Source organism: Carlito syrichta, unplaced genomic scaffold (genome assembly GCF_000164805.1).
Source record: "Carlito syrichta isolate Samal-C Ts95f unplaced genomic scaffold, Tarsius_syrichta-2.0.1 Scaffold305149, whole genome shotgun sequence".
Taxonomy (NCBI): Eukaryota; Metazoa; Chordata; class Mammalia; order Primates; family Tarsiidae; genus Carlito; species Carlito syrichta.
Window position 1 is genome coordinate 547,225 of NW_007249245.1, and position 27,240 is coordinate 574,464.

General features: G+C 38.2%; 1 protein-coding gene across 1 annotated transcript in view; it reads left to right on the plus strand.

Moving 5' to 3' along the window:
• Positions 1–27,240, plus strand: part of AFF3 (AF4/FMR2 family member 3) — a 478,579-nt gene that overhangs the window by 310,454 nt on the left and 140,885 nt on the right. The window lies entirely within an intron of this gene.

A 27,240-nucleotide genomic window follows, 5' to 3' on the forward strand; every position in this document is an offset into this window, starting at 1 on the left:
CTGAGGAGTGGGACAGGCTTTGTGAATTTGTAAGACAGGCTTTTGTGAATTTGTCTTTACGTGAATCAGCACTCTTATTACTAAGCATTTTTAAAGTGCTATTGATTAAAAGCACTGTATGTGGTGTGATATTGAGTGTCCTATTTTGTACAAGATCTGTTTCTCAGTCTAGAAAGATCCTTTGGCTTGAACAGGATAGCCATATATATTTCATAAGAGGTATGATTATATATTTGTCTTTCTTAAGATATTACCCTAAAAGTTCTAAAGCATTCCATTGTTGCGGTTTCTGATGATATCATGAATGTGGCTGGTCTTAAATAGTTAAAATATTACTAATTTTTAATTTTTTTGTGTTACAAAATGTAATGGAAAAGGGTTTTAATGCCATCTGGAGGCATTCTAAAGAACTGAAAAGGATAGAATCATTGAAAAATTCAGTTCTTTTGAGTAATGTTTGAGACTGGATAGAAAATTATACAACTACAATGTAAGCTATTTGTAACAAGTTAAATATTTTATAAATTATTTCATAAAAGTGTTAGTTATTGTAGAAACAATTTTTCTGAGTTATCAATAGGAAGATTATTTTCAAGACAGACAAAGGAGCATACGAAATATATTGGTAAGCTGCTAGCATCCTACATTTAATTTTACATATTTTAAAATCATAGTAAGTAGGCACCAATTTTGTTGGTGCCATTAAAGTTCTCCTTCCCTTGTATTTCTCAAATCTCCGTTCCCTGAAGGAATTGGTTTCCATTTCTCAGTACCTTATTTCTTATAACATGTATAAAAATAGGTAAGCCATCTAAGTAATTACTTCTAAACTCTCCATAGATACAAGAACAGTGGAAGTTTGAAGTATCATCCCACTTTCCTGCCTCTTTGAGCAAAGCAGTTCTTTAGTCATCTACCTCTCATTGTGCCTTTTACTCTAGATATAACAGGTTGCAAGGCTCTCTCCTAAAAGTGGAGAGTTCTGAACTTAAAAATGTCCAAAGTTCTAACAGTGGTTCTGTTACAATTAGGCGAAAGGTGCAGCATATGTGAATAAAGAGTTGAGACTTGGGATGCCTTAAATGTGTGTAGCAGTTTACATTCTGATGTGCAGTATCTCATTTGAGCTCTTTTAGGTAGGTAGGGCAGGGATAAGGAATGTTCTGGATAAGGAATCTGAGGAACAGAAAGGTCACTAAACTTAAGTGATAAATTAGAACATAAACCTTCTGATTATTGCCCATTTACATAAAAAGGGTGAGTGGGTCTCAAGAGGCAAAGCAAAGCCATGAGTCACAATCAAGTAGAAAAACTGGATCAGATTATTTTCAAAGAGGTAAGTGTATTCATTTGGTAGGGCTTCCATAACAAAGGACCACCAGTTAGGTGGTATAAGCAACAGAAATGTGTTTTCTCACAGTCCTGGAACCTGGAAGTCCCAGATTGAAGGTGTTGGCAGAGTTGGTTCCTCCTAAGGGATGTTAGGAAAGGATCTGTTCCAGGCCTCTCTCCTTATCTTATAAATGTTCTTCTCTTTATGTGTCTTCACATCATCTCTCTTTGTGAATATCTGTCTCTGTGTCTCTTTTTATAAGCACCTCAGTCATATTGGATTAGAGCCTACCCTAATGACCTTATTTTAACTTGATTCCCTGTGTAAAGACTCTATCTCCAAATAAGTTCACATTCTGAGATATTGGCAGTTAGGACTTCAATATAAGAAGTTTGGGACAAAATTCTGTAACATTAAGGTTCAGAGCATTCAGAATGATTCAGAATTTAGGTAAACAGAACCAGGGATACACAGCTTTTAGAAAGTGATACAAGGGGAGAGGGCCTAAGTAAAACGGATGAAAAATTGTGGGCTTTATGGAAGCCAAAGAGGTGAAGCAGAGCAAAGAAAACTGGAGATAACAGGCATAAGGCACAGGAGGCATCACTTTCACATTCATGGGTTATCAGGACCAGATTTGGCTTCAGTAAGGGCTATATATCCCTCTGCCTATATACTCTATGCCCCTGAGTCACTTAAAAACATTATATGGGCTTCAATTTTAGTATAAAGTTGAGAGTCTCCAGACAGAAGAGGTTATTTCCTAAAGAAGCATCTTTTCTCATCGGTCTCTTTTAAAAACAGGAGATTAATCATGATTGGTTTTGGAGGGTTTTTGCCTGATAGGACAGAATAGTCTGGACAACATCTGAAGATCCCTTCAGGATATGTTATTTAATGAGCCTATGAGTATTCAGGAAGATGAAAGAACCAGTTTAATCTTGACATGTATATACACACATACAAAAAAATTAAATGAAAATATCTGTGAGAGTTTCAGTTATATTAATGATGAAAGAGCTTATGTTGGACTCACTCTCTTGCAGAAAGCTATTGTTTTTTTTTTTTTTTTAAAAAAAAAACTATTTGTAGTCTAACCAAAAGAGCTAGAGAATGCAGGAAATTTGATCCTTGAAAGAAGGGAACTGGACTAAGTAAAAACTACATTTATGTAGTTTCTACCCTGAAGATAGTCCCCAGTCCACAAAGAACAACTAGAACTCAAGGAGAAAGTTACAGTTGTAATAGCTTGAGGTGACAGAGGATGAAGTTCAGGATTGCCAGAGTGGTTAGGAATTAAGGGAGTCATCTCAGAAAGGCGGTAGCCATAGAGAAGAGAGCCCCCAGTTTCATATATAAATTCCCATCAATCCTTGAATAACCCCTAAGCTGCATATGTGTGGGGAAGATGCCCATGAGCCTAGTGGAAAGCAATAACTGGAAACCTGGAAAAGCTGAGCAGATATTTCACCTGTTGTCTACTGTCTGTAGCTACTGCCTATAAAGTGAATTTGAATCCTGCCCAAGTTAGAGGGAATTGGTTAAGACCTCAGATTTCCTACTGAAATCCCAGATGGGTTATGCTTTCAGAGTAAAGTGGTTACCCTAAAACCACAGGGAAAACCAAAACATATCTTTCCTAACAGTGTAATACTAAACATCCATAAGTTTAAGCTAAAAATGTAATTGCCTGATAGGATTTTTAAAATCAGCACTGTTTAAAGGAAGAAAACAGAATCTAGAATCTCTAGGACATATTACCTATAATGTTAATTATCTAATAAAAAATTAAAAGACATGAGTAGATAAATGTGATACATAGTCAAAAGAAAAAGTAGCCACTGTAATTGACCTTGAAGTGACCTAGATATTGGGATTTTCAGATAAGAATTGTAAAGCAGCTATTATATGTCCAAGAAGGTAGAAAAAAATGTCATCATGACTGAAAAAAAGGGGCAACTCGGCAGAGAGATGGAAAACGTTAAGAACCAAATGAAGATTCTGGACCTGAAAAGTACATTTAAAATGAAAAATCCACTGAATGGTGTTAAATGAAGAGTGGAAGTGACAAAATCAAGGATCAGTAAACCTAAGCTCAGACCAATAAGAGTTATTCAATATGAAGAATAATGAGAATAAAGATGAAAAAACAATAAACCTCTAAAGCATCAGTGAATTATGGGCTAATATCAGACTGTCTAATATACATGCATTGGGGATGCCAGGAGGAGAAGAGAGATAAAATGGACCTGAAAAAATATTTGAAGAAATGATAGCTTAAAACTTCCCAAATTGGGTAAATACACTAACTTACAAATTCAAGAAGCTCAACAAACTCCATACAGAGTTAATACAAATAAAATCACACCTTGGAATATTGTGGAAAATGAAAGAGAAAATCTTGAAAACAGGCAAAGAAAAAGGACATATCATATACAGGGGAACAAGGATATATTTAACTGAAGAATTCCCATCACAAACACGGAGACTACTCCAATACAATCCAAAAATATCTTTAAAATTCTGAAAGACAAAAAGAGAAAAAGACTATCAAGCCAAAATTATATTTGAGCAAAAATATCCTTCAAAACTCATGGTAAAATAAAGACATTTTTGGATATACAAAATCTGAGAGAATTCATTTCCAGTAGGCCTATACTATAATAACTTCACAGAGGAAATTTGTCAGGCTGAAGGATCATAATATGAGATGGAAGCTGAGATCTATAAGAAAAAAATATTTACAGAAAATGATAATTATATGAGTATATGTAAAATAAATGCTTAAGTAAGAAATGAAATTTTGCTTTGTGGGATTTACGATGTACCCAAATGTGAAATATATGCCAAAACAACACAAGGGATAAGGAAGAGGATAAGGATAAGGAAGAGAATTACACAGCTGCAAGGTTTTTACCTTTTATGTAAAGTGATACGATATTAAACCTAAGTAGACTGGTCATAAGATAAGGATACGTAATATAAAATCCACAAAAATTACTAAAAGCAACATAAATGAAAAGGCGTTGGAAGAATTAAATTACTGACAAAATTAGGTTAAGACAAAAGGTGACAGGAAAGAAAGAATAGAAATGAAAATCAGAAGGTATAAGTAAAAAACTAATAGAAAAACAGTAAACCTGAACTTAGTCATGTTAATAATTGCACTGAATATAAATAGGCTTCTTGTAGTTCATTTAGTGTTACTATTACAGAATACCTGAGGTTGGGTAGTTTGTAAAGAAAGGAGGTTTATTTAGCTCACTATTCTGCAGGTTGTATAATACTAGAACCATGGTGCCAAGCAACTGTTTGGCTTCTGGTGAGGGCTTTTGTACTGCGTGAAAACATGGCAGAGAAGGTCCAAGGGAAAGCGGACATGTGTAAAGAGGGAAACTGAAGAGATGTCCTGGCTTGGTAACAATCCACTCTGTCAGGAACTGTTCCACTCCTTCTAACTGACCCTTCCTGTCAAGAGCAAGAACTCATTCAACTTCAGGGATGACATTAATCTGTTTATGAGGGATCTGCCCCTATGGCTCAAATACCTCCCACCAGGTGCTACCTCCCAATACCACCACATTGACAGTGACATTTCAACATGAGATTTGGTGGGAACAAACTGTATCCAAACCATAGCATGAACTAGAAACACCCGTTAAAAGGAAAAGATTATCAGGCTAGCTATAAAAGCAAGACTGCCTTTATCTACAAGATATACACATTAAATATAAAATCAAATAGGTTCAACAAGTAGATTGAAGCCAGAAAATGAAAAAGATAAACTGTGTAACTAGTAAGTAACAGAAAGCTAGTGTGACTTGATTAATGCAACCAAGTAGACTTCAAGACAAAGAGTATTACAAGAGACACAAAAGGACATTTTATGATGCTAAAAAGATCAGATCAGTTCATAAGGAAGACATAGCAATCATAAATATATGGATATTTACTAACAGACCTTCAAAATACATGAAACAAAAACTGGTAAGATTGCAGATATCATAGGTGATTTTAACATCTCTTTCTTCAGCAGTTAGTAGAAAAATTAAACAAAACATTAGGAAGTATATAGAATACTTGAACATTATCAGTCCCTTTGACCTAATTAGCATTTATAGGACACTATACCCAACAAGTTCAAGATAGAAACAGAATCTTTTTATTTCATTTCATTTCTTTTCTTTTCTTTTCTTTGAATCAGGTCTCACTTTGTTGCCCAGGCTGAACTGCAGTCGATGTAGTAACATGATCATGGCACACCTCAACTTCCCAAGTAGCTAGGACTATAGGCACATGCCACCACACCTGGTTAATTTTTTTATTTTTATTTTTATTTTTGTAGAAAAGAGGTATTGCTATATTGCACAGACTGATCTCGAACTCCTGGGCTCAAGCAATCCTCCCAACTCAGTCTCCCAAAGTGTTGGAATTACAGGCATGACCCACCACACCTGGCCCAGAATTTTTTTTCAAATGCACAAGCAGTCAGCAAGGTAGGCCTTTTTGTGAGTAGTATCAAAGAAGCACCAGCAAGTTTTGTAGAATGAAAATCTTTCAGAGTATGTTCTATGATTACACCATAATTACATTGTAAGTCAGTAGGAATAAAATACCTAGAAAGATCTAGAATTGGGAAATTAAATAACATTTCTAAATAGTCTTTGAGTCAAAGAATAAATCAGAAGAGAAATTAGAAAGTAATTTTGATGGAATGAAAATGAAAGTATAATTTATGAAAATTTGCAGGATTCACTGAAATAGTGAGCACCACAGAAAGGAAATGTATACGTGTGTATATTAGAAAAGTACAAAGTTTGACATCAATAATATGTATCCATTTTAAGAAGCTAGAAAAAAAAAGAGAAATTAAATCAAGATAATTAGGAAGAAGTACACAATAAAGGTAGAAACAGAGATTAACAAACAATAGAGAAAATTAATAAAATCAGTATTTGCTTCTTTTAAAAGATGAATTGATCAAGGAAAAGAAAGAGAGAAAACAAATTACTAAGATCAAAAATGAAAGAGGGGACATCATCATATATTTTATAAATATTTAAATAATAATAAGTGAATATTATTAACTACTTTCTGCCAATTAATTTGACAACTTAGAGAAAATAGTCAATTTCCTTGAAAAATGGATGTATCATAATTGTCACAAAACAAAATAGAAAACTTGAATGAACCTATTGTTATTAAAGAAATTAAATTCATAATCAGAACTCATCTACAAAAAAAGTTCCTTCAAGCCTACCCTATTATTATTAAAGAAATTGAATTCATAGTCAGACTTTGTCCACAAAGAAAACTGCTTCAAGATAAATTCTATCAGAGCTTTAAATTTAAAGAAGTTATATCATTGGAATAGCAGCACATGAACAAATACAAGCTATTTGTGTTACAAAAACACAAACTCTGAGTTACACATACTCTTTCAGAAAATAAAAGACGGAAGAAAACTACCCAATTCATTGTATAAGTTCAGCATAAGCCTGGTACCAAAACCTGACATAAACCTTATAAAAACAAAAAGTAATGCTCCAGTAGCCCATCGGTGTTTGCATAAACAATGATGTAAAAATTCTTAACAAGCCAGGCTCGGTGGCTCAACCTGTAATCCCGCGCTTTGGGAGGCTGAGGTGAGTGAATTGCCTGAGTTCACGGGTTCGAGACCCACCTGGGCAACTTGGGAGACCTCATCTCAACAATAAATTTTTTAAAAATCAGCCGGACGTGGTAGCGCGTGCCTGTAATTCCGGCTATTCAGAAGGCTAAGGTGGAAGGACCGCCGGAGCCCGGCAGGTCGAGGCTGCAGTGGCCGGGAGCAGCCACTGCACTCCAGTCTGGGCGACAGAGTGAGACTCCAACTCAAAAATAAATAAATAAATAAAAGTTCTTAACAAAATATTAGCATATCTAATACAGCGATATATAAAAAGGATGTAGTTCATTAAAACTAAGTAGGATTTAACTAAGTAGGAATGCATGGTTGGTTTAACATTAGAAAATCAATTAATGTATTCTACAACACTAATAGAATAAAGGAGAAAAACCATATGGTCATCTAAATAAATGCAGAAAAGGCATTTGGCATAATACAATACCCATTCATGATTTTCAAAGAAAAAAAAATTAAGCAACTTACGACTAGAAGGACATGATGAGCATCTAAAAAAAAAAGAAAAGAAAAAACCTACTAGCATCACATTTAATGGAGAAACTCCAAACACTTCCTTCACAAGATCAGGAATACAGCAATGATGTCTGTTCTTGTCACCTCCATTCAACATTGTACTGGAGGTTCTAGTCAGTGAAGAACCAAAGAAAGGAAATAATAAGGATTGAAAAGAATGGTTTCTTTTTGCAGAGAAAGTCCTAATCATCTAAAGACTACCACTAAATAACTACTAGAATCAGTAAGTACATTAATAAGTGTCAGTATCCAAAAATCTTTTGCAATTGGAAAATGAAATTTAAAAAGCAATTTCATTTATAATAACATTAAAAATCTAAAATACTTAATAAATTTAACAAAGGGCATATAAAATCGTACAATAAAAATGATAAAACATTGATGAGAGAAATTTCATACCTAACTACATGGAGAGATATTCATGAATTGGAAGACTTGATAGTGTTGATATTTTAATGTTTTTCATACTGATCTATAGGTTCAACATCATCTGTATCAAAAAGCCAGTAGGACCCTTTTGCAGAAAATGGTTACACATGTTGATTCTAAACAGTGTGTGTGTGTGTGTTGGGGTCTCATTCTGTCGCTCAGACTGGAGTGTAGTGGCACATTCCCAGCCACCACAGCCTTGACCTGCTGGGTTCCAGTGATCCTTCAGCCTCAGCCTTTCAAGTAGCTGGAACTCCAGGCGCGTGCTACCACGCCCAGCTAATTTTTTGATTTTTTTTTTTTTTAAAGCTGGAATCTTTATTTTATTTTGTTTTTTTATCAGTATTTTTTATTTTGATATTGTGGGGTACAGTTAAGGGTTAGGTATACAAATATACTTCGTTCAGGCACCCTTGTTGATAAGGGGTGTTTCCCTGTCCCCAGGCAGATATTACTAAGATCTCGCCAAGTTGCCCAGGCAGGTCTCAAACCCACAGGCTCAGGCAATCCACTCACCTCAGCATTCCAAAGTGCTGGGATTACAGACTGAGCCGATTCTAAAGTTTTTAAAGATAAGAAAAGGACCTAGGTAGCCAAAACAGTCTTGAAGAAGAACAAGAATGGAGGCCTTACAGTACATGATTTCAAGACATATAATAAAACTAAAGTAATTTAAGATAGTGTGGCATACTAAAATCAATGGAACAAAATGGACAGACAAAAATCAATGGAACAAAACAGTCTAGAAATAGACCCACATACATGTAGTCAACTGATTTTTCTCAAAGGCACCAAAGCAATTCAATAGGAAAAGCCAAGTCTCTCAACAAACGGTGCTAGAAAACTACTGGGGGAAAAATTTAATCTCACACCCCACACAACTGAGATGGTTAATAGACCTCAATATAAAAGTTAAAACAACAAAGCTTCTCAAGGAGAACATAAGACAATATCTTTACAACCTGAGAATAGGCAAAGATTTCTTACAGAGGGCACAAAACCATACAACGTAAAAGAAAATTTCTAATGAAGTAAACTTCATCAAAATTAAAAACATTTGCTCACCAAAATGAGAAAGCAAGCCTCAGACTGGGAGGATATATTTTCAATATATATATCTGACAAATAACTTGAATCTAGAATATACATAAGAAACTCTGGCAATTCAGTAACAAAATGATAAAGAAACAAATCCCATAAATGGGCAAAAACCTTGAACAGACAAAAGAAGATACACAAATGGCCAATAAGCAGTTGGAAAGGTGCATTTCACTAATAACATTCATCTTAGGGGACTATAAATTAAGACCACAATGATATACACTACACACCCACTAGAATGGCTCAAACTAAAAATACTGACAACCCCAAACAGTGGCAAGGGTGTGGAGTAATTGGAACTCTTGTGCATTACTGATGGGAGTAAAATGGTATAAAAACTTTTGAAAACCATTTGACTGTTTCTTACAAACAAGCACACATTTATTACATGACCAAACAATTCCATTTGCAGGCATTAGTGCAGGAAAAGTGAAAAATATATGTCTGGCCAGGCACAGTGGCTCAAGCCTATAATTCCAGCACTTTGGGAGGCCAAGGTGAGAGGATTGCCTAAGCCCATGGGTTCAAGACCAGCCTGGGCAACTTGGCGAGACCTCTCTCTACAATAAATCAAAATATTAGCCGGGCATGGTAGCACGCACCTTCTGGCTACTTGGAAGGCTAAGACGGAAAGATCACCTGAGCCCATGGTCGATGCTGGGTTGGCCATGAGCGTGCCACTGCACTACAGCCTGGGCGACAGAGTGAGACTCCAACTCAAAAAAAAAAAAAAAGAAAAAAGAAAAATATATGTCATTAAAAATATGTATATAAGAATATTTATAACTATTTATAATAGTAAAAAATTGAAACAATTCCAATATCCATCAACTGGTAAACACTTGTGGTATAACCATACAATACAATACTTCTAATGAAAAAGCAGTAAGTTGCTCACGTACTCTAAAATATGAATGATCATAGAAGTATTATGTTAAATGAGAAAAGCTAGACACAAAAGACTGTATATTGCTTTATATGAAGTTCAAGAAAACAGGTAAAACTAATCTATGGAGATAGAATTTGGAACAGTGGTTGGTAATGAGGGCCAGAGATTGACTGGGAGGGATCATTGTGGGATTTCTGGACTGATGAAAGATTCCATATCTTAATTTGGGCTATGTAACAAGGCTATGTATATTTATCAAAACTCACTGAATTTTACACTTCAGGTCTGTGCATTTCTGTGTATATAAACTTAACCTCAGTTGGAAAAATATGAAATAATAAATACATAGATAAAAATATTTATGTGACAGCTTTTCTACTTGATGATAATAATAATCAACCTACTTTGAACACTTACCTTGACAAGTCACAACTCTTGGCATTGGCATGCTTTATTTTCCCTAACCCTTACAGCAATCCAGTAATACTCCCATTTTGTAGGCCAAAAGAGGCTATATAATGTCCCCAGGTTTATACAGTGAAAAGCAGCAAAACCAGGATTTGAACCCAAAATCCAGATCCTGGAAACCAAGCTCTTAACCACTATCCCATTATGCTGCTGTCTCAGAACTCTGATGTGGTACCTCTGGAGACAATAACCAGCCCAGGAAACCCAGGTGATTAAGGTAATACCTGCAGAAAAGGAGTATGCCAACTAGTTTATCATCTATACTAGAATAATTCTAGGAACAATGAGCAAATGAAGATCTCTAAGAGTCTGTGAAAACCACATATTGCAGGATAACTGCTTGCTTAGTCCAAATTTGCCCACCACTGAAAAATCCACTCTCGAGTTAAATGTTAATAGCATAGGCTTGCAGACAAATCCCAGGGGCATCCCTTCTGCATATGTAGATGGCCCTCAGCTGAACAAAGCAATTGTATTCTTAAAGCATAAATGAAGATTTGAAATGATGTTCATAAATTAAAGAAATAGAATGGGACACAAAGTGTTAAACTCCCAGAACAAAAATAAGTAAATAAATGGAGGCAGAAGGAAAATGGCCCATCCAGTTGTGAACAATGCACAGAAAAAGCCATGGAAATTATTATAAGCTTGGACTGAATTAGAATGACCCATGAAATGTTCCGTATTCTAAAGTTAATAAAATAGTTGGGGGCAAACCCCTGGGGACCCCTCCCACTGTGGGAGCTTTTCTGTCCTCTCAATAAATCCTGCTTTCTAAAAGAGTTTTAAAATTAAATAAATAGTTGGAATTAATATATGGAAAATGACCACTATCTAGTAGGCACTCAACAAATTGCTGTTGCTGCTATTATAACAGTATTCGTGACTTATAAAAGCTAGACAACAGTCTTGTGCCTGCAGTTGGTACTAATCAGAGCTTTAATAGAATTGTAATCTCTTTTTTTAAAAAAAAACAGAGTGGAAAACTTAGAATTAAGAGTGATCAAAACAAAAATTATTAGAAAGTTTTAAAAGATACTCTAGTGAAACTGGAGCTATGGAGAAGAAAAACTAAGTAGTCAGTCTACTCCAGAGATGTCAATCAGAGCAAGCTCTTCTCCAAGCCTTGAAAGGATAGGACCATCAGCAAGAAGTATATGGCTTTACCTCTCCCTAGGGTGAAGGATGCATGGCCCCTAAAGAACTCATCTCCACCCCTGACTTCCATTTTGAAACGCCTTGGAAGATACGGGCATCACTGATTGGTGGAATAGAGCAGTCGATGATGTTCCAAAGGTTTTTTCCTGGTGTATAATGTACGACTCTGTGATCGTTTTATAAAGATGAAAATAACACCATGTTCATATCGATGAAAAGTATTCATCAAAAATGTCTCATTCGCCCATTAAAGCACTATCTTAGAAAATATCAAAAATGGAGGAAAATATACAGAGGAACAGTTGTGTGCTAAATATATGCAGAAATCTATCATTTATGCAAGAGCATTCAATGATAAAGTTACACAAACTGATCACACAATAGTATCTGGAGCCTGGGAGATCAAAGATGATTTCAGAATTGTTACCAAAAGATGTTATTATTTGTTTTCAGAGAAACTTGAAACCTTCCTGATAGTTATTTTGGCTATATCCATCTGTGTCTAAAATGATGAACTGTGATCTTTTAGTCTATGAGGTGTCTGTCCTCAGAGACCTCCTTTCTGTATCTGTTTAAGTGATTTGCCAGGATCCTGCTGGCTAAGAAAATGAGAAACCTGGCATACAGCCTTTGCTTAGAGAAATTTGACCAGATCCTATTTCTCCAACTATTCGACACCAAGAATGGAAAATAAAATAGGAAGGGTCCCCTCAGGTTCCTTAGACCCCCTCTTTATGTAGATTCCAAACTAGACCAAGGGCCTGCAGAAGGGCATAGCTCACCTAATGGACAGAAGGAGGCTTTGGCCAGCCTTCAGTTACCAGGGATCAGCTTTGTGCCAGTCAGCATCACTGAAGAAGAGATGAGGAGGCTATGACAGTTTTATCTGTGAGGGAGATTGGGCATTGCTGTTCTGTTCACCATACTTTCGGATTAAAACACTAAAACACTGGAAATCATGCCATCACAGAACAAGACTGTAAACCTCATCTTCTGCGTTCCTGCACCACCCTGGAAGGCCTGTGGTCCCAGAGGTGGTGAAAGAGAGTTATCCAGCAAAGTTAAGGAGTCTGTTTCCCTGTCCGTTTACTTGCCCAGAGACTCATGCTTTCTGTCTCCTCTATGCCTGGATTTCATCCAAGCATACCTCTCCTCGGGATGTTATCTAGGTCAAGGATCCTCAAACTTTTTTTTCTTTTGCAATCGAATTTTTTGTCTTTGTGGCAAAAAAAAAAAGAACATATAAAATAAATTTTACCATCTTAACCATTTTTAAGTATATAGTCAGTGGCATTAAGTACATTCACATGTTGAGCTACCATGAACACCTTCTATCCCTAGATCTCATTTTTAGCTTCCCAAACTGAAATTCTGTATCCATGAAACAATAACTGCCCATTTCCTGCTCCTCCTAGTTCCTAATAACTACCTGTCTTTTAAAATTTTGACTATTCTAGGTACCTCGTATAAGTGGAATCATATAGTATATTTGTCCTTTCATGTCTGAATTATTTCGCATAGTGTAACATCCTCAAGGTTTGTCCATATTGTAGCGTGTGTCAGAATTCTCTTTCTTTTCAAGACTAAGCAATATTCGTGTGTGTGTGTGTGTGTGTGTGTGTGTGTGTGTGTGTGTGTGTGACATTTTATTTATCCATTTATTCATCAATGGACATTTGGATGGCTTCCATCTTTTGACTGTTGAGAATAATATTACTATGAACATGAGTATACACATGTCTCTTCAAGTCTCTGCTTTCAATTCTTTTGGGTGTACTCCCACCTCAAACTTTTTGAATATAACTGACAAAGTCCGAAATACATTTTACATTGCTCTGAGAATGTGTGTAGTGAAGCAAGAGTGTCGCAAACATTACCTACCATCACTCTGACATTTTCTATTCTTATTTCATATTTTTAGATGCAGGTCACAGCCACACAAATTCACTTTTGTCAGCAGTGTTCACAAAACACAATATAGATTACTGACCCCCTCATAAGATTCTTTGTGCCAAAGGAAAGAGAAAAATAACGTAAGCTGGGCCCTGCCATGTTTCCAGCCCTGGGGTAGTCACTTTGCATAAATGTCTCTTGAGTCCTCCCAAAAACCTTGAGAGGCAGGTTCTTCTTTCCTCGTTTTACAGATGAAGAAACTATGGCTGAAAGAACTCATCCAAAGATTTGCAACTAATTTATGTGGCTTTCTGCAGTATTCCCCTCAGAGTGCCTGCGAGCATTCTAGTGGGACCTAGGAAAGCTTTAACCCGAAGGCCTGACAACCCAGAAATTGTTAGAACCCATTCACAGGAACAAGAAGTATGTATTTCAAGTATATGTCATGGAAGAAGGGAAGTTTTCATTGACCTTGAATGAGACCACATGAGTAAGGACTTCCTTCACTTATATGATTAAGGTGGACACAGTCTCTAGAAGTGAGTCTGGCACCTTTGCAGTGAACCCTTCCAGTCCACGGAGGTATGAGCTAATAAACTTTAGGTTTAGCAGATGGCACCATTTTTCTAAGGAGTCATTTGGGCCCGTGGGAGAGTGTGGCTCACATTACCATATTTATTGACTGCAGGAAGTAATCAATAAATGTTACCCGACATTAACAGACTGGCTGTGCTTCCTCCCAATATTATCCTCTATAAAGTTTCAACCCTCGTGTTGAAGCCTTTCTCGCATTTAGAACATAGTACTTATTCAATTAAAAAGTATTGGTATGAAGAAAGGATGACTGGTATATATTCTCTGTGCATTTTGTGCAGGTTCTTTCAGACATACCATTAGCTGGATTTGTTCTTTCTCTTCTTTGGATTCTAACTAAGATGTAAGCCTCCAACATGCAGGACTGAGTCCCCCGCTGCCACCCACAGATCACAGGTTGTTTTTGCACTTGCATGCCTCTAATGCTGATCCCTGCTGGGCAGCCCGGGACCCTGATGATACTTCCTGTGCGTTAGACACTTATGTTATGCCAGGCAGTCTACTGGACCCATTGCCTTATTTAATCCTCACAATGATCTGATGAGATGTATTATTGCATTATTACATCTCGTGTTACAGAAGAGAAAAAACGAGGACTCGGAGACATGAGCTGGCTCCTGGAGGGTTCCCAGTGGGCAGCGGCAGAGCCAAGATTCCAGCTGGGTCAGCCTGCTCCAGAGCCGCTCTGAGGCACCGCATTAGGTCTGCGGCCTGGCGCAGAAGGCACATGAGCAGGAAGAGATGTTAGGGAAGAAATTTCATTTCGAACAAAGGACTGGTAAAAAGCCCTTAATACCTGCCCTCCTCCCTACTGTCAGGAGAATCGCATCCCAAAGAGCCTGTGAGGAGACTGGGAAGAGAAGGCAAAATGCAGCCTGGCTCCAGACACTGAGTGAACATGGTATTTCTGTGCAGTGATGGGGGCCTTGGAAACTGCAGGGGCTGCAGTCTGGAATCCATCTGACAACCCAAGTAGCTGGCAGAAGTCAAGTGACAGCTTCCCAGCCTCAGCCCACCTGCTCACCTCAGAGGGCCTTCTGCTGTTGGCAGAGTGTATTTCAGTCAAGCTGCGCTCACGTGATCCTGCCAAAGCATGTAAAATATGTTAGCCTCTGCCTCCAAGCTTCTACCACAGAGAATTCCACCCCCACTTTTAGCTTCTTAAATGACTGAAATAGGCAAAGGGACGTGAGATGTAGGGATGATTGGGCAGATGGCCAAACTTTCACACACAGGCATGTACTCACCTTTTTATGTCAAAAAAAGGCCACTCCTGCCTTAAAAATAAGGATGCCATGGGATTTCAAGCATTTCGTTCCAATAGTACAGGTGTTGGTGTCCCGTGATTAAGAGGTAATACACACTGTACGACAGGCTGTGTATTAAACACTTTATAAAATTAAGATATCGTATAACAGTTGTGCGGGGACAACAGGTATAAATGAAAACATTATCTCATCTACAGATGAATCAACTCTCTGAATCTTCACAGCAGCCCAGAAAAGAAGGCAACATTAGAATCTCCCATTTTATAGATAAGGAAACCAGGCTCGGAGAGCTCACACGCACAGGTAGCAAAACCAGGATTTTACCCCAAAGGTGACTGAATCAAAAACACTCTTTTTCACCACTGCTTCAGACTGCAGATACCTGAACTGCATTAAAAACACCAATAAACCAGTGAAGCTCAAAGCGGTTTCCAGATGGCTGAAAACCCAGTGATTTGGGACTATTTCATTTGAAAGTCTGTTTAACACTAAAGCTAGAGGATTCAGTTAGATTAGTTAGCTTTTGGGGGTAGGGAAGAGAAAGAATGTTATACATTTGCTTTCAGAGTTTTGGGGAATAAAAGAGTAATAGGCAAGGTGAGCTGAAAAAAACAACCAGTAATGAGACAGAACTCACAACCACATAGCTTTACTTATTGGAACAGTATGATGCTGATTTCATAAAACCCCAGAAGTTGTATTATCTGAAAACAAAGAGAAGATTTTTTAAATGAGTATACACTTAAATACTGTTATTTATAATTTTGGAATATATGTATATATTATTTGTTTTACTTCAGGGAAAAATCTTTTCTCTCAGCCAATAAAAGTAGGGACAGTCTCTAATTTTGTAAGTTTTATTTTTCTATGGACAGTTTGGGCTAGGTCATGTGACTCTCACTACCAAAATTTACTAAGTGTGTACTGTATTCTCAGCACTTTACTCAGATTCTCACAGCTCTCTGGGGGAGGTTGTCCCATTTTGAGATAGGTTAAGAAAAGTGAAGGGTCACACAGCTGATTTGTGACGAAACTAAGATTTGAACCCAATTTGACCACTGAGGCCTTTTTTTTTTTCTTTTTAAAGAGATGGGGTTTTTCTATGTTGTCCAGACTGGCCTCAAACCCCTGGGCTCAAGCAGTCCTCCCACCTCAGCCTCCCAGTGACTGAGACTACAGGCAACTGCCACTGTTCCCAGCTAGAGTCCATAGTTTCAACCATGCTTCTGTAGAGCCTCTATTTTAGCTATTAAACTTCAAAATATTTCCAAAATACTGAGTATTTAAATGTCTCTAAATAAGAGAACAGCATTTTAGAATTACATGTCACCCCTGGGTTTACTTAGATGTTCAAAAATATTCTTGAATTAATAATTAATGTAATTTAGATCTGTAGCTCATCTTTAAATGTCTGAAGCATATCAATATTTTTGTCTTCTCTTTCAAAGTGTTCAGAAAGTGATTTTATTATGATTTGAAGTATATTTGAATTCTGTTGTTTTTCTAATAATCACTGTTACTAATCATGCTGAATTGCCTCCAACTGGGAATTGAGGGGAGAAAACTGTATCAATACCTTTAAAAGTACTAAATTTGATGTTCAAATTTTGAAGAAAAATACTCAATTATGTTTTTCCTGCTGCCCTAAGGTCCCATGTTGCCTGGGGGACCCATTTTGCAAGCTCTGGCTGGGGTGATGCTGAGTGAGACCTGAAACCTGGGGTAGAATTCTTCAATATCAGGACGTGATGTGCTCTGTGGAGCTTTTTGCACTACCTGATGGGTCAAAAATAAGCTAAAATGATGCCATCAAGAACATTACACCTAGACAAAAAGCATTCAGAAGGGTACGAGTGGAAATTTCTCTTTTTCCAGGAGTTAAAGTTATAAATGAATGCCTGTGTGTGTGTGTGTGGTGTGTGTGTGTGTGTGTGTGTGTGTGTGTTTCTTTTAATCCCTTCTGTTTAACCTCCAAACTAGTGTTGCCAGATAAAATATAAGACACCCAGTTAAATTTGAATTTCAGATAAACATGAATAATTTTTAGTAGTATAAGTATGTCCCTTGCAATACTTGGAAATAAATTTTAGTGCAAGTACCTCTCATGCAATATTTAGGACATACATATACTAAAAAATTATTTGTTGTTTATCTGAAATTCAAATTTAACAAGGCATCCTATATTATCATTTGCTAATTCTAGCCACCCTCAAGTACAGCATAGACCACAGGTCCAACTATATTTTAAATTTTTAATTCATAAAAAAATGGAAGACAGATAAAGAAGGGAGAAAAAGAAGAGATAACGTAACAGAACAAGAAAGAAAATAAGAATGAATTTTGGCAATATGCCAAATAAAATAACTAAATTTTGCAATAAAGAAATCCTAAAACTGAGGTCATAGGATGGAAAAAGTCTGTTTCACAGACTCATTAGCCTGGAGGTTGGCCAAAAAAAAAAAAAAAAAAAAGCATCCTATTAACATCTGAATACCAAAGCTCTTCCAGGAATGGAAAGATTTGGAATGTGAAGATTCTTAGCTCTGGAACTTTGTTAGAATACCACAACTTGTTTATTAATTGCAAGGAGGAATTTTTTTTTTCCAGTGAGATACTTTGGTAATTCAATATCAAAGAAAGCTACCTCACTTCAGTTTGTTACTAAGCTGCGTTTGAAACTTCATGGATAACCTTTTGTTTGTCTTGTACTGAAATGCAAAAAAAAACTATCAGATATCTGACAGGGAGAGGAATTTACCTCTGTTTGAAAATCACCCAGTTCTGCCATGAAGCATGAAGATGACTTTTTTCTTTTTTAGTTAAAAATATTAACTGGCAGCTTCAAGACTTTTTTTTTTTTTCCTTTAATCTCTAACTACACAAATCACTAGAAGCAAGAAGCCTCTTGCCTTAATCCTGGACACGTCACAGATGTGACACTGTTCTGTGGGAGATGGCTTTTTAACTGTGGATGGGGAAAAATAACCTTTGGAATTTTTAAGGATGTTATTACAAGCAAGTTTACTAGTTTTTGACTTGCTAAGGCACCGCTGGAGCCAGCCTTCATCGGGGTAAGAATATTTTCATGTTACGATTATATCTTTAGTATTTCGAGCGTTGGATTATTACATTTGGGGGAATATGGCCTTCGAGGCTGGTGCTGTCTGCTGAGTATGCAAATGCGAATGTCCTATAAAAGAGGAGAGGAGCTGTCAGTTTCTGTCTGTGCCGTAAACTTAAAGAGTCCAACAGATGACATGTTGGGGCTGCTGGAGCAGGAATTGGATCGCACCATCATTTTGGATAAAAGGAAAAATTTGTATTTCTCTGAGAGGCATTTAAAGGACTGGGCTTACAGCTTCTCTCAAAGCCAAACAGCTATATATGAGATTCTCATTTCTGTAGTTGTTTTATGTTGTTGCTGCTGCTTTAAAAAAAAAAAAAGAAAGAAAAAAGAAATGGCCTAATGGTGCAAGGAATTTTCTGATCAAATGAATTATGGATCTGCCTGATAATATTTTTTCTGACTAGTGAAATACAATCCATTAATGCTTTTTATATCATCTGTACTCCATTCTACATCGTATTGTCTCTTTTATACAGTATATTGTGTGATTTGCTCTGATAAAGAAGAATGATATTTTGTATGCTTTCCCTTAAAAAGACTCCAAAATATTCCAAAACCAATCACTTTCTAGAGAACCAGAAAGAATATCCCCAGAAACTGGGCTGCCTGTGGAAACGTGCCAAGAAGCCACAGGGAACCATACCAGCCCAGTGGTGACAGCCAGGCTAGAAGCAGGTGCCATTTTGATAGACGTGTTCAAAGGAAATCTTCAGGTGATATAAATAACAGAGAACCAATTGGTATGCCGAATTCAAGTATCCTATCCAGATAGTTTATTTTTCCAATCCAATCTCTGGACCATGGTTCATAACCAGAGTGTACATCAGATCACTTGAGAAGCCTTGGGAAGTCTTGTAAAATTCTAATACCTGTGCTCTGAAGAGTCTTGGTCCATCAGTATCTATCTTGAGATTCTGATATATACCCACAGTTGAAAATTATAACTCTGGAGGTCCCAAACCCATTTTAACCTTCTGAATCACTGAAGAGACTAAAATGCAGTTTCCTGGCTCCCTTCCACCAGAGATTCTGATTCCTCGTGGCTGGGTTGGGGCCTAGGAATCTGTATTTCTGCATCATTTCCCAGTTGATTTTGATGTTTAGTCAGACTTGGAAACTATCATTGCCCTTACAAAATCACATTAATTTCAGCAACCCAAAGGTGTGTGTTTTTTTTAATTAAAAAGAGAAGTGAGCCAGGCTCGGTGGCTCAGCCTGTAATCCCACGCCTTTGGGAGGCTGAGGTGAGTGGATTGCCTGAGCCCACAGGTTTGAGACCCGCCTGGGCAATTTGGCGAGACCTCATCTCTACAATAAATCAAAAAATTAGCTGGGCATGGTAGCGCTCGCCTGTAGTTCCAGCTACTCGGAAGGCTGCGGCGGAAGGATGGCCAGAGCCCAGCAGGTCGAGGCTGTGGTGTCCGGGAGCATGCCACTGCCCTCCAGCCTGGGCAACAGAGTGAGACTCCAACTCAAAAAAAAAAAAGAAAAGAAAAGTGATCTAATCAACCCAATGGTGCCTTTAGACTAACATCTCAAATTTCCTTTTTTTTCACTTTAAACTTATTCCTAGCTTGATTCATGCCCACTTCTTTTCTTTTCATCTCCATGTCCTCTCCATCTCCATTTCAGGAAGAAAGGCCTGATTCTTTTCTACTCTGGTACCCCTGACCTCATCCTTTCCCTCCTCCCACTCTCTTGTTGTTTTCTAGTAGCTCTTTTTACCTAGGTTTATGACATACCCATATTTTCCCAAACAAAATGAAATGGCACATCCATGAACCATTGAAACGACTGAGCACTCTCTCTCTCTCTTCCAGTCCTTAAACCTGTCACTGGCTCTTCTCCTATTGCAGCTGGCTTCCATCCTCTGTGCTTTGTGGACCTCCAGGGCTTATTTCTCACTGGGCCAAGCCTGGGACCCTTTCCCAGTCTTTAACTTCCTTGATCTCTTTGCAGCATGTGACCCCATAGATCGTGTCCTCGTCAAACCATCTACCTTGGCTGCCATCCTACTGCATTCTCTTGACATTTCTTACACAGGTCCCATCTTTGGTCGTTTCTTTTCTTTTCCTCTACATTGTCCTCATGGAAGTCTCATCCATTCCTATAGCTTTAACTCTCACCTCTATCCAGATGCCTCCCAGAGATCTCTAACTCTGACACCTTCCTAGAGCTATTAACCAACCCTTCTGCCCAAGGCCTTTTGTCTTAATCTGAGGTCTGAGACATATGGCTGGTTATATTGTTATGTATCTGTAAGGTACATCCCTGGACATGAAGGAGGGTGTGGTACCTGCGGGCGTGGTCCTATGCAGTTGAGTATTACAGGATGTAGAAATGGCTCTGAGACCTCAGGGTCACATCAGAAGTTCAAGGATCCCAGGGCTTACGTGTTTCAGACTCAAACTTCTAAAACTCTATTCTGATCCCAGCAGAGCTGTTGAAGATAGTTTTCACCGTCTTCTTACCTTGATTGATCTCCTAAGAGCTCTGTCTCTCTCAAGAATAGAATAGGCCTCAACTGTAATTTCCTGTCTCTAGTCACAGCCTTCATCTCTGTGGGCCCAAGACCACGTGTGGGAAAGGGGAGCTTAGCCTGGGCCTGGCCACCTGGCATCAGCCAGCACTCACAGGGTGCCAGGAGGTGAGGTGTTATGCGGTAGTGTCTGCAGAGTGCTACCTGGATGGGTGCTGGTATCGCGCAGTAGGCTCAGCCAGTGATCACATAAGGCATACAAGTCTCCAGCATGGCTTCAGGAAGACTGAGAACATTTGTTCCAGTGGATCGACCCCTAAAGAATGGCTAAAGGAAATTCTCCGCCTGAAAGAAAATGATAACAGAACAAAGCTGGAACTTTAAGAAAGGGAAAAAGAACAGTGTGAGTGAGGATAGTAGTAAATATACTAGACTCTCCTTTGCATCATGAGTTTTGTTAATCATCGTTTATAGTGAAGCAAAAGTTATATTCCCATCTGCTATGGTGGTCGGTGCACATAGAAGAAATACTCGAGACAACTTTATTTAAAAAGTAGAGAGGATAGAGACATCTAAATGGAGGTGAGGTTTCTACACTTCACTCAAAATGGTTAAACATCGGCACTAATAAGCCGTGATAACTTACCTATGTATATGGAAATACTTAGAGCAACTCCTAAGAAAGCGATACAAAGCATTGTACTCAGAAACATTATAAGTAAATCAAAATTCAACTCTAAAAAAGGTTCCCACATGAAGTCAAGAAAAATTTTTTTAAATGAAGTCAAGAAAATTTTTAAAAATACAGAGAAATCAACCCAGCAAATCTCCCTTCTGGGAATATACCCAGAGCAACTCAAATCACTCTACAAAAAAGATACTTGCACACTCGTGTCTATTGCGACATTATTCACAATAGCAGAAATATGGACCCAATCATGCTGCCCATCAAAAGTGGACAGGATAAAGAAAATGTGGTACGTTTACACAATGGAATATTATGCAGCCATAGAGAAAAACAAAATTATAAACGTCACAGCAACTTGGATGGAATTCGTCTATAATACTCAGTGATTTATCCCAGAAACAAAGATCTGAGTTCTACATGCACTCACTCATAAGTGGACCTTGAACATTTAACATTATACTATAAGAAAGGGATTGGCAATAGTGGGAAACTGTTGGGCGGGGGGACACATAACATCAATAAGAGGACCAAACTTTATCTGTACGATGACCACTTATGTACCTAACCCTGAATTGTACCCCACATCTTTAAAATTTTTTTTTAAATGCAGAGAAATGAGCAACAAAAGAAAACAACAGCAAAGAAGAAAATGGCAGATTTAAACCCTAACATCAATTATTACTTTTCACGTAAATAGTCTAAATATATCAATTAAAAGACAGAAGTTGGTAGGATGGATTAAAAAGGGATAACTTTTTTAACAGATAGTACTGAAACAATGGCACATTCACAGGCCAAAAAAAAAAAAAAAATGAACTTCAACCTAAACCTTACATTGTATTCAAGAAATTAACTCTAATTGTATAAAACAACTCTAATTGAACTTCTAGGAAAAAAAAAAACTAGAATAATGGTCCCCAAAAGCGTCTGCATCCTGATCCCCAGAACCTGTGGATATGTTACCTTACATGGCAAAAAGGAAGTTTGAGCCAGGCTCGGTGGCTCAGCCTGTCATCCCGCGCCTTTGGGAGGCTGAGGTGAGTGGATTGCCTGAGCCCGCGAGTTTGAGACCCGCCTGTGCAGCGAGACCTCATCTCTACAATAAATCAAAAAATCAGCCGGGCGTGGTAGCGCGCACCTGTAATTCCAGCTACTCAGAAGGCTGAGGCAGAAGGATCGCCGGAGCCCAGCAGGTCGAGGCTGCGGTGGCTGGGAGCGGCCACTGCACTCCAGTCTGGGTGACCGAGTGAGACTCCAACTCAAAAAAAAAAAAGGAAGTTTGGAGAGCCAGTGAGAGGTTTGAAGGTGCTGTACTGCTGTCTTTAAAGATGGAGGAGGCCATGAGTCCAGGAATGTAGAACCCCCCACCCCCAGGAGCTGGAAAAAGCAAATAAATGGATTATCTCCTAAAACCCCTAAAAGGAACACAACACAACCCTACAACTCCTTGATGTCAGCCCAGTGAGACTGATTTTGGACTTCTTTCCTGTAGAACGATAAATAAGTTTGTGTTGTTTTAAGCTACCAAATGTGTGTGCTTTCTTACAGCAGCAATAGGAAACTAATACAAAAATGTAGGATAAAATCTTTAGGACCTAAAACTAGACAAAGAATTATCTAACTGGACACCAAAAAACTTGATCCCTAAAAGGAAAAAATGATAAGTTGGACCTTATCAAAATTAAAAACTTTTGCTCAGTGAAAGATGTGCTAAGAGGATGCCAAGAGAAATTATGGAGTGGGAGAAAATATTTGTAAGTCACATATCCGGCAAATGACTTGTATATAGAATATAAAAAGAACTCCCAAACCTTAGCATTAAAGAAACAAATGATCTAATTAGAAAAACAAACAAAAGATATACACAGGCATTTCACTAAAACAGATATACACATGGCAAGTAAGCAGAAGAAAAGAATTGAACATTATTAGCCATTACAACAATACAACTTAAAACCACAAGATAATACCACATACCTATCAGAATGGCTAAAATAAAGAATAATGATAACACCAAATGCTGGCAAGAATGTGGATCCCTAACATATTGCTGGCGAAAATTTAAAATTTTCAGAAATTATCTTGACAGTTCCTTTTAAAACTAAAAATGGACCCAGCGGTTGCACTTTTGGGCATATATCTCAGAGAAAGGAAATTGCATTTTCACACAGCAACTTGTACATGCAGGTTCATAGAAGTTTTATTTGTAATAGTCCAAAACTGAAAACCACCTAAATGTCTATATCATTGCATACTATTCAACGATTAAAAAGAATGAACTAATAGCTGGGCACAGTGGCTCAAACCTGTAATTCCAGCACTTTGGGAGGCCGAGGTGAGAGGATTGACTGAGACCAGGGATTCAGGACCAGCCTGGGCAACGTGGTGAGACCTCGTCTCTACAACAAATAAATAAAATATTAGCTGGGCATGGTGGCATGCACCTGTAGTACCAGCTACTTGGAAGGCTGAGACGGAAGGATTGCCTGAGCCCAGCAGACCGAGGCTGCAGTGGCTGTGAGCGTGCCACTACACTCCAGCCTGGGCAACAGAGTGAGACTGCAACTCAAAAAAACCCAAAAACAACAACAAAAAAGAACGAACTATTGATACATGCAACTTAGATAGATCTCAAGGAATTTATGTAAGTTGAGTGGAAAAAGGCCAATTACAAAAGGAATATTTCATACCCCAGGCATGTAACATTTGTGGAATAGCATAATTATAGAGATAGAGAACCAATTAGTAACTATCAGTGGTTAGGGATGAGATCTAGGGATGGTTATAAAGGGGTAGTGTGAAAGAACCTTGTGGTAACAGTGCAGTTAAATATCTTGATTGCGGTGGATTGCTGCATGTAGCTACATGTGATAAAATTGTTTTAAGCTTTATGCACACATGCCCCCCGCCATACACACACACAAATGAGTCCATGCATAACTTGTCAAAGCTGAATATGCGCTATGGATTGCTCCAGTGTCAGTGTCCCAGTTTTGACATTGTACTACAGCTACGCAAGATGCAAACCTTGGCAGAGGCTGGATTAAGAGGGCTCAGGACTTTCCTGTACATTTTGTGACGCCTTCTAAAGGCGGATATTGCATGTTATTTACAAAACCCAAAATGGGTTATTCCATACCAAATGGGGAGCAGGAGCTCTTGGTGGAAATCCATTTCCATGAGAGGGAGATGAGAAGGTTCGAGAAGATTCCTTGTTGTAGGAAGCCCATAGACACCACAGAATGAATCTGGTTAGAATCATGTTTTTCCCAATTGATTCCCGCTCAGCAGTTGCCCACTAAAAATTATATTGTTAACATAATTATATTATTAATAATATTGTATAATTATTTCAAATTTTAAAGTTTTCAAAAACACACCTATCGCCCTCAAAGAAGCAGCTACTATATTTTGGGGCATATTTTCTTCTAGACTTACTCTGATAAACAAGACTACGCAAATACTAACAGAATTTTCCAGTGCACCAGTTTGTTCCAACATCAGTTGTGTAGGCTATCCTTAGGTTTTAGAGATTTTTCTTTTTCTTTCCACTCCCTGGACATCATCAGGCCTCACTTCCTCTGCTTCCTCACTTCCTCTGCTTGCGTGACCACACCTCCTTTTGGTGTACCATTTGTTATTTTCAAGCTGAGCTAAAAGTGCACACAAGCACCTAGCGATTTTTAAAACGATCTCATCCCTCCACTACCTTGCACACCCATGCCCACAAACCCACATGTCCTTTCTTTGGCATCTTGGTGTGCCCTGCAAGCTGGCTTGCCACCCTGGCTGCTGCGGCATCCTAAATTCTGTGGAGATTGACTTGTTTGTTGCCCTGGCCCTGGATACGCTGTCAGTCGGGGCCGCACTGTTCCTTTGTCCTCGATACAGGTGTGGAGTGATCCCAGGGACTTTATGAAGTGAGGAAGCCTTGGGCCTCCTCAGTCCCCAAGTGCACGCGACTACCTCCTGGTCACTTTGAGGAGGCTAGGCAGCTGGCTCTGCTGAGACCAAGGCCAGCCTCAGCTGAACTCGTAGCCGACAGACTTTGTCTCTGGGCCTTTCCATTCTGCCTATGCCTCCTTCTTTCCCCTCTCCCCGTTCTCTGCCAACAGGCAGTTTGTCCTGCACCACATTTGCAGGTCTGTCTGCAGGACATGGTCCCAGACTTTGGAACATCCCATCTCCTGACAATGTATTCTCCTGCCCATGCTTCTCTGCCATGTGTTCTGTTCCCTCAAGACACATCCAGGTAAACTGAGCTGACAGATTAATTTATACTGAGGTTTTAATAGTTGATATAAAACAAAGTGTGAATGACTTTTAAGAATATAATATGCAAAAGATTAAAACAGGGCCCCTCCCTATCAGCATACCCAAAATTCAACTCTAAATGAATCAAAGATCTAAACATAAAACCTCAAACTATAAGAACCTTAGAAAATGTAAGAAATTGGAACTGATGACCAATTCTTGATCAAAACCCCAAATGCCCATGCCATAAGAAATAAGATACACAAGTGGGACCTCATCAAACTGAAAAACTTGTGCAAAGCAAAAGAAACCATCAAGAGAGGGGGAGACAGCCTAAAGAATGGAAAAAATGTTTGTCAACTGTATGTCTGACAAAGGCCTGATATCTAGGATCTACAAGGAACTCAAATGTATCAAAAAGAAAAACCTAACAGCCCCATTAGAAAGTGGGCAAAAGATAAGAATAGACACTTCTCAAAAGAAGAAATGCAAGCAGCCAAAAGATACATGAAAAAATGCTCAGCCTCGCCTAGTCATCAAAGAAATGCAAATTAAAATCACACTGAGATACCACCTAACTCCAATCTGGATGGCCATTATCAATAACTCAAAAAACAACAGATGCTGGAGAGGATGTGGTGAAAAGGGAACACTTCTACACTGTTGGTAGGAATGTAAACTAGTACAACCTCTGTGGAAAACAGTGTGGCAACTCCTGAAAGACCTAAAAATCGACCTTCCATACAACCCCACAATCTCTCTTCTGGGAATATACCCAGAGGAACTCAAATCATTCCATAAAAAAGATACCTGCACATGCATGTTTATCGCAGCATAATTCACAATAGCAAAAACATGGAACCAACTTTGCTGCCCATCGAAAATGAAATGGATTTTAAAAATGTGGTGCATATACACAATAGAATATTGCACAACCATAAAGAAGGATAAAGTTATGAACTTCGCAGCAACTTGGATGGACTTAAGAGACTATAATAGTGATCTATCACAGAAACAAAGAACTGAGTACCACATGTTGTCACTCACAAGCGAACCCTGAACAATTATCATAATACTATAAGAAAGGGATTGACAGTAGTAGGAAACTGTCAAGGAGGGAAGGGGCACACTTTATCAATAAGAGTACTTGATCTCAAACCAGGTGAAGTGGGGACCAAAGGGAGGCCCAAACTTTACCTGCCCAATGACCATTTGTATACCTAACCCTGAATTTTAAAAATAAAATAAAAACTTCTAAGTCACACTTTTCTCCTTACCATCATCTTCCTGCCATTTGTACCTTAACTAAAGGTTTTAATGAATGTTTTAATCTCAAAAAAAAAAAAAGGTAATGTGAATA